Genomic DNA, 9,368 nt, shown 5'->3' with positions numbered 1-9,368 from the left:
GTTATGGGTTCACACTGAAGGTTAGTCAGTGTCACTTGTTCTGTTTTGCGTGTGCTATTTCTGTCTGACTGACCTTTTCCAGTCAAGAGATTTTTGGCTACTTCTATTACCAAAAGAGGAGAGGAAGTAAGGAGAGAGAATGAGGATCCCAGTCCAAGTGATTGAGCAGTGTAAAGTTCCTGAGACAGGAGGATTACAGCCTTAATAAGAACCTGAAAGAAGGGCAAGGTGGCTAGAACTCAGAGAATAAGGGGAAAGGGGCAGAAGCACGGAGAGATCTGCCCCTGGCACTTCTGCTTACCCATCTTGCTAATTCTGCCTGCCAGTTACACTACTAGGGGATAGGACTTGGTCCTGAAGTTCAGAGAACCATAGCTCGAAATAATTTGTTTCCACGTACGAGATAGCTTAAGCCTCCACCTACCCCTTGCTTCTTCAAGACACATTTTCTTTCTCTAAGAATCCTACTTCTCCTCTTTACTTACTTTAGAAAGTAAATGTACCACACACCTTCTCGGAATCAATATAATGGAGATCCATTCTAGTTGAATGAAAAAAAGGGAGAGGGAGAAATACATTAATGAAAAAGAATGTATGTTGATATCCCCATCGCTTCTTGGCCTTTTGGCTAAGATCAGGTGTAGTATCTGTTCTCATCAGTTTAATATCCCCAAATATTGTGCATTCTCCATTTAGCAGCAATAATTAAGTGCCAGCAATGTGCCAGGCACTGTGGTATGATTTCAGATAATTTTCCATCTCTAGGGGTTTCTCACAGTCTTATGGTAGAATATATAGAAGAAAAAGGACTATTGCCAGGGAATAAATTTAGGTTCAGAGTATATTTTTATAAGATCATTTAGATTTTGAATTTTGAAACTAAATTCATTCAAACCATTAGAAAGCCCTCAGGACCTATTTTCACAAAATCACAGATTCCAAGTGGGAATGAATCTAAAGGTCACTTTGTCTACTCCTTATATAACATCCAAATGCCCTTAAGTATCACCCATAAATGATCATATGGTTATTTGAATATTTCCATTTTGAGGTAAATTCATTCTTTTTTAAAAACTGTTCTATTTCTTAGAAATATGTTTCTGAAAAAAATTGTACTTTTTATAATTCCACTCACTGGCCATTACTCTGTCCTCTGGAGCCTCGCAGAATAAACCTAATCATTCTGGCACTGTAAAGTCTTATAATTAATTACAAAGCCATATTTGACACTAACATATTTCTCAAGAATTAGATGCTTAGCTAGATGGTTTCTAAATACAGAGATTTTTCATGATGATTTGCCTAGTAATGCCTCCTAATTAATGTTTAGGAAATTGGATGCGGTTAATTATTCTTTTTTGCATACTACATCAATATAAAATGCATTATAATAGATGTTCAAAATTAATACTAACATGTTCACATGTGACCAAACAGCTTTATTTGTAGCCAGAATCATGATCATACTTGTAATATACCTGTTTTTCAAAACCCAAGCAAGCATATATGTTCACCAAATTAGAAGCTATAACTCTAATATATTTTTTATTTAAAAAGAGTACATGCATTGAGTTACTTTATTTTACAAAAAGATGCTAAAGAAAGGAATAATGGAAATGCTAAGTCAGGAGCTCTTAAGGTTGTGATAAACTTCGAGTGGTTATCAGGCTGTAGTTACAAGGCGTAGGGTGTGGCCTTTAACTTTGCTCTCTTAAAAACACAAACTTGTTAGTTAACCCAAAATTGAATACCTCGTGGAAATAAATTTTCATTCATCAGACTCTCAGTGTGAATAATGATTCGTTTTCCAGAGACCATAGCTCAGGCAAACTTTTTTTCTAGGAATGAAAGGATAGGTTAAACTGTACTTCACCCTTTGCTTTTCTAAGATTTTTTTATTCCCAAGCACTCCTTTTTCTTCTTTACTTCCTTCATAACCTTTAAAGTATTGTTTAAGGGCTTAGGTGTTACCATGCATCTCTGGAGTCAACGTAACAGAGATCTAGCTTCTAGCTATGGTAAATGGCAGAAAAGGAAAGAGGAAAATGTCTTTAAAATTTTGTAAACTTAGAGAACCTCAATGCCCACGGTCCAGAGTACCGGCTTTTCTCTCTCAGGGCACCAAAAAGGTCAAAAACAAAACAAAACAAAACAAAATAAAACAAAACAGCAGAACATAGCTTAATTCACAAAAATTATTTATTCATGGTCTTATCAGGTACTTGCTAAAAACTAAGGTTAAACCTGATTCTCCTTGTTGTTGTTGTTGTTATTACTATTATTATTTGAACTCTTCCTCTAGTTCTTATTTCTACCAGTTACATTTATCCCCTTCTCTGGACAGTACTGGATATACATCAATACATTATTACTGTTCAATTATTTATTTTTGTGTTTTTCACAAGGACCACCTCCCTACTTTAACATGACATCATATTAAGCCTGTAACAACTCAGCTGCCTCCTCTAATGTTTAAATTGCAGCCTTGAGAATATATTTTGGTCACCTTAATTAGATTGAGACACTCCAAGTTTTTATTAGAAACAAGAGATGACTTGTTGGTTTTGCAAATGGCTTTCTGAGTCTCATTAATATCCCTCTAAGATGCTATCTTAAAGATGGCTGAACCTATCCATTTTATATTGATTTTATTAGGTTATATTTCAAAGAGTAAGCTTTTTCACTTGATCTTGTCACTAAATTCAATATATGATTACACAGTCTTTCTGGAAATTCTAGAAAGAATCAATAGCAGTCATTAACAAAAAACATAAATGATCATTGGAAAATTTGTGAAGTCAGTGAAGTTTATATTTGGACTAAGCAGGCTTATCATTCCATCCTTTATATTTTTTTTTCTTGAAAGCTTTCTAAGTTTAATTACCTGGAGATTCAGATAACGAATGAAATAGTAATAACCATTTTAATTTACTGTATGTTATTTATTTTAATCCTCACAGCACTGGCAGGCAATAATATTTAGTATTTTTTTAATGTTTACACTAGAGTAGTAGTTCTTGGAATGTGGTCCCTATACCAGAGCATCAACATCACTTGGGAGTTGATAGAAGTTAAGAACTTTGCTGATGTTCAGATGTACTGAATCAGAAACTATTTTTGTATCTTTGATTTGTTATCAAAATGCTTTTACTCTCCTGACTGGTGTGGTTCAGTTGGTTGGGCATTGTCCTGCAAAGCAAAAGATTGCTGGCTTGATTTCTGGTTAGGGCACGTGCCTGGGTTGGGGGTTTGGCCCCCAACAGACAACAGATTGATGTTTCTCTCTCACATCAAAGTTTCTCTCCCTTTCTTTTTCCCTCCCTTCTCTTTTCTCTACAAGTAAATAAATAAAAATCTTTAAAAAAAAAAAAGCTTTTCCTCATCATGAGGTATTCAAATCTCTTGGACATGAGGGTAGAAAGTTCTTCACCAATTTGCCTTTCAATGTGAGAGGACATGGTTGTATTTACTGCTCAGCATTTATTCACCATCTACTGTCCCTGATTTTCTTCTGTGGGATACCCCATTCTAATTTGTTTTGAGTGAAATACATTTTACAACACTCCTACTCACTGGCTTGGGGTGAGCACTTATCTAGCTTAAACTAGTTAGCGCACTGTATTCCCCTAACATGGTGATTGGTACGTGGATGGGGCATATGGTCAAATAAAATCCAATGCATAAAGCGTTTTTGTTGGATTATACTCCTAAATATATATATATATATATATATATATATATATATTTAAGAGTGTATATATATATATACACACACACACTATATATATATATTTAGGAGTATATATATTTAGGAGTATATATATACATATACTATATATATATTTAGGAATACACACACACACACACACACACACACATGAGATACTTTCTTACAGATACACAAGGGGCCATGAATGTGGATATTTATTGATGCAATTATCTGTTTTATTCAGTGCTGTGACTCATGTGCCTAATAACAGATGAGTGCTTGGTGTGTTGTAGGGTTCCACCACATTGTGAATAAGTAAACAGTTTCTAGTATAGGGATTTGGGAGCAGCCTAAAAGTCTATCACCAAGAGAGGTAAAATATGGTAAATGCATACTGCAAGGTATTGTATAGCAAATCAAATTAATGAATTAGGCATACAATAGTAATATAATTGGAACATAAAAATATTTGCTTAGTGAAAAAGTAGGATACGTAACATCTATTTAGGTAAGTTAAAACACAATTGCACAAAAGAGTGCACATTTTTCAAAAACAATAAAATAAAAGAGTATACATGAAGCAAGTTAGAATGGTTTTTTATGAGGAAAGCAGAATGGGGTCAGCACACGTGATAGAAATACATAGAAAAATATATACATATATACTTAAAGCAAGGTCCATTGTTGATGTGTCATGAACTGAAAGGAGCAATTGACTCAACCCTGGGCACATGATTTAAAAAAAAAATTGCTAAGAATTCTGAGGAGACTCTTTTTTTTAAGTCTGCATGAAATCCAGGTAAGATTTAGCTTCAGGAGAGACATGGAAAGAGAAAAGTGGAACCGGATCACATCACTAAAAGACCTTGGATCTAGCCTTGCCTGGAATGTGTTTATAAGCTGTGTATGTTTAGATGTCACTCCTCACCCCTACCCGCAATTTGTTTTGTTGTCCTTTTTGTTTAAGATCATTCAAATTCATGTTTTCTTTCACTTGTAACCAATAAAATCTTAACTGATATATCATCTTCTTATTTGCTTTCCCTAAACAACTTGTGGAATATCTAACCTGTGTTTGCTGTCTCCATCTTACTGCAAACACACTCTTGCATGTGGTCGAGTCACTGGACATCCCTCCCCTTTCTACTGGTGTTGCTTTTATTGTTACCAAGAATCCTAATTGATGCATATGTTGGAACCTTCTTAAAATGCCCTCTTCCTGTTAGTTTAGCGATTGTACATCCTCAGACTTCATTCTTAAAGAAATAAATTTTGGGGATCATCTTTAAACGAAACAATTTTTAGTTCACAGTGGCTGAAGATAAATATCTAACCATATGTAGGTTCCAGGTCCTATGAATCAAAAGAGATGAACCAACCAGTAGAACAGGCACTGCTCTGAAGACTATGGGAATGGCCTTACTGGGGCTGGCTGAACGTCAGCCTGGGTGGGAGGTATCTTTATTATTACCTGCAGGATTAACTTCCAAATTATTCTACTTGTCTTTTGTGAGTTACACTTTCTTCTTCAACTAAATTATCCAATGAAATAAGTGACTTTGACATCATTTCAAAGCTAAGGACTTCCTAATCTGTAGTTGTATCCCTGATTTCTGAATTCCAAACCTGACAAAACACTATGATTGACCATTTTAACTTTTAGCATCCACTGATAATCTCTTCCATGCTGAGTCTCTTCTGTGGTAATGTAATACCAGAGACCCAATTTCAAAAGCTATAAATATTAATCTTTTTTCATTCTTCCCTTTTTTTTGGATGTGAATTTTCAGTCTGTTTCCAATATGCTTATTTTATTAATATTTTGCATAATAAGATTCTCTACAACTGAATCTAAATTTTATATTTAAACAAGGTAAGAAATGATTTTTTCATATTTGCACGCACTAGTTTTTTTCTTGAATGCTAATAATATAATTGAATATTATAACTAAAGATATAATACCTAAATGCCAGTCAACTGTTTTTCCGTGGAAATGTTTTTCTTTTTCTTTTTTTTTTAAATTTTATTTTAATTTATTTTTTCAAATACATTTGTCTCTGCCTACCCCCCACCACTTTCCCTTGCCCCCTCCCTCCTTTCCTCCCTCAGCTCTTCCCCTTTGGTTTTGTCCATGAGTCCTTGCTATATGTTCCTTGACTTTCCCCTTCCCTTCCTTTTCCCTGCCCCCCCTCCCTCCTTCCCTCTTGTCTCTGTTGATTTCTTTTCCTTTCAGTGTTGCTGGTCTTATTTTCCTTGCATCTTTGTATTGTTGGTTAGGTTCCGCTTATAGGTGAGATCATATGTAATTTGTCTTTTGCCCCCTGGCCTATTTCGCTTAGCATAATGCTCTCGAGTTCCATCCATGCTGTCGCAAAGTTTAGTAGTTCTTTTTTTCTTTCTGCTGCGTAGTATTCCAATGTGTATATGTACCATGACTTTTTGATCCAATCATCTACTGATGGGCATTTAGGTCGCTTCCAACACTTGGCTATTGTAAATTGTGCTGCTAGGAACATTGGGGTGCATAGGTTCTTTTGTATTGGCATTTTGGTGTTCTTAGGGTATAGTCCCAGCAGGGGAATCACTGGATCAAAAGGCAGTTCCATTTTAAGCTTTCTGAGGAAATTCCACACTGCTTTCCACAATGGCTGCACCAGTCTGCATTCCCACCAACAGTGTACTAGGGTTCCCTTTTCTCCACAGCCTCGCCAGCACCTGTTGCTTGTTGATCTGTTTATGATGGCCATTCTGACCAGTGTGAGGTGGTTCCTCATGGTGGTTTTGATCTGCATTTCTCTGATGGCTAGTGATGCTGAGCATCCTTTCAAATGCCTCTGGGTCTCTTCCCTTTTCTTTAACCATCTATACCCTCTCTTACCCGAGCAAATATATCAGTAGCCATGTACTGAAGATTAAGCTCTATTTTATTTTTTATGACTATGTCTTTTGTGTCCTCCCCAATGCTGTTACTAATGTAAGCTTCATAATTTTTCATCTAGATTATCACATTATTCATCTAACAGTCTCTCCCTGCTTCTAATTTCCTGATTTTCTAATCCACCCTTTGCATTGTTATTGGGATATTTTTTTCTAAATCATAGGTTGGAGCATGTCATATGTCACTTGTATCCCAAGTAATATTTGGTGGCTTTCTGCTGTCTGCAGAAGCCTGTTCACTCTCATGTAGTATCCCAAACTCTTCCTGAAACAGTCATGAAGGAGATTCATCTTCTGAACCCTTGCATGAACTCTAGAATTCAGTCAAATTAAATTTATTGTCATCCTGGAGGAGAAAATGAAATTCTAAGACTATGACTTTTTCAAAATACCATTTCTTGAGCCTGTATTATTCTTTTCTCCTTTATTTATATACCTTGCCCCCCTTTATATTTTAAGATCCAATTCAAGTTCACTGTTTCCTTTATGATTGCTCCAAACTATCTAGTCAGAATGGATAACTTCTTCACTTACAATCCTATACACACATCCCTTCTGCTCCTCTTAGCACTTACTCAAATTAGCCCTGTAATATGGCTTTTTCCCTTAGAAGTCTCCTCATTCCTACTCCATGAGGAACCAGATTTTAAGAAACTTTATGATAAAGATCTTATCTTATACATCTTTGAGACTGAGTTCCAAGAAAAATAGATGGCCAATAAATTTTTAATTAAATTTAATATTTATATATCTTTGTAAAACTTTTCTGGATCATGAACCCATTGAGAATATGAGTAAAGGTACATTCCCCCTCCCAGCCTCCCCCCCCAAAAAAAATACATAGACATTTACACAGAATTTTGCATATAACAATGACATTTATGGTGAGCTCTTGGACTGACACACTCAAAGTTTGTTCCCAACCCATCTTAGTGTACAGAGTCTAAAAAGCTTAAAATTATTTTGTATACACCTTTGAAACTTTAATTTCCAATTTTAGGATTCAGTTTTTCAAAATGTACTACATTTTCTCTTCTTGTTATACCCATCCTCAGACATTGGAGCCACTCCTGGCATTGCTTGAAGATTTAAGCTCCTGGCTTTTTTATTAGTCGTCTAATACAACCCACTTCATAGCCCATAGTGATTTTAATATCTATGTAGATAATCTTCTCATATTTTTGGTTTTGTCATTTTTGGTCTTCTGTCCTTTAGTGATCTCCCTGGCCTTGCTCCAGGCCCCTGTTATTAAGATTACATACCAGATTGTTTCACTATTTAAAAGTGCACTTCTCAATTTCAGACACCTCACTCTGTCAGCTACCTCCTATGTTTCTACCACATTGCTTCTATATTCCAATTGCAAGAATGTTATGTGACTAGGACATAAAATTTAATGATATTATCAATTTACTATTGTTATGCATGGTTCATCTTTCCGAGCATACCATTGCTTATAACTTCAACTGTATTGCTTCTCTATATCTCTTTCACACTCACTTGGAAAAGTACTAGTGCTGATTAAATTTAACTTCCTTCATACTGTGCCAGCACCTGTGCAGTCACAACTAATACAGAAAATCAAACAACCATACTGATTAATCTTACTTAAATTCATGGCCATTAACCTCAACTGCATGCTTTGTTCTTCCTAGCAATTCCATGTTTCACTGTTCTCTTCCCTCTTCTTCAATCTTAGATTTATATTACATACCTCCTCAGACATCAAAAACAACACCACCTCTGCCCCTTCCATCCTCACTGAGAATATACAAGCAATTAAAAAAGATTTTCCAAATATTACCACCATATACTCTTCTTGTCGCCTGTTAGTTTGAATGCATTTCACTTGTTTCTCACTTGTGTTCAATGGCCTTTTGACATCTCAATGATACCGTTATTTTTGTCCCCCTTTATCAATGATATCATCCAAGTTTTAGTGTCTAATGAACCATTACATCAAAATATAAACATGTTATAATATCTTTTATTTGAAAAACTTATTTGACCCACAGCCCTTTCAGCTACAGCCTCTTGAATGATTGTCTATATTTGTTGTCTCCTATTTTCTTTCATTCTCCCTTAATCCTGTCTCATCAAATTTTTATTCTTGTCAATTGTCAAGATCACCAATGACTTCAACAGAGCTGCATCTAATGGTCAATTCCATGTTCTTGTGTTATATGACTTGCCAACAGTACCTGATACAGCACATTATTAGTTATTATACAGATAATTATTCTCTCTGGGTGTTCTTCTTAGTCTCAACTGATAGATTATCTTCCATACTCATAGCACTAGACCTTAAAGTATCTTGGAGTTCAACTCTTGGATCTCCAATCTATGTACATGTACTTTTAGATAATATTATTTAGTGCATGGATTTAAAAACTTTCTGTATGTTGATAAGTCCCAAATTTGTACCTCTGACTATCTCTCCGGAACTCCAAATGTACATCCAACCACTAATCCAACATCTTTCCTGGATGTCTGTTAAGCTTCTCAAATTCAACATCTCAAAATGGAACTCTTGATATTTCCTTTACTCTAAATCTGTTCTTCCTCTTATCTTCATTATCACAATTAATGGCAGTTTTATTCTTTTAGTTTGTCAGGTTAAAAATGTAGGTGTCATTCTTGAGTTATTCTTTTATAGCTCACGGCAAATCCTACACACTCCACCTTCAAAATATATCCAGAAACTGACACCTTACTCCCTTG

At 35.3% G+C, this 9,368-nt stretch overlaps 1 pseudogene; it reads left to right on the top strand.

The window, feature by feature from the left end:
- The first annotated feature begins 608 nt into the window (after positions 1–608).
- On the top strand, positions 609–764 carry LOC129073750 (uncharacterized; annotated as a pseudogene).
- Positions 765–9,368: the final 8,604 nt, after the last annotated feature.

This window comes from Pteronotus mesoamericanus, unplaced genomic scaffold, assembly GCF_021234165.1.
Source record: "Pteronotus mesoamericanus isolate MK-2021 breed Mesoamerican mustached bat unplaced genomic scaffold, CSHL_Meso_final contig_42, whole genome shotgun sequence".
NCBI classification, from domain to species: Eukaryota; Metazoa; Chordata; class Mammalia; order Chiroptera; family Mormoopidae; genus Pteronotus; species Pteronotus mesoamericanus.
Note: the sequence above shows the minus strand (reverse complement) of the source record. Positions and strands in the feature narration are given on the sequence as shown.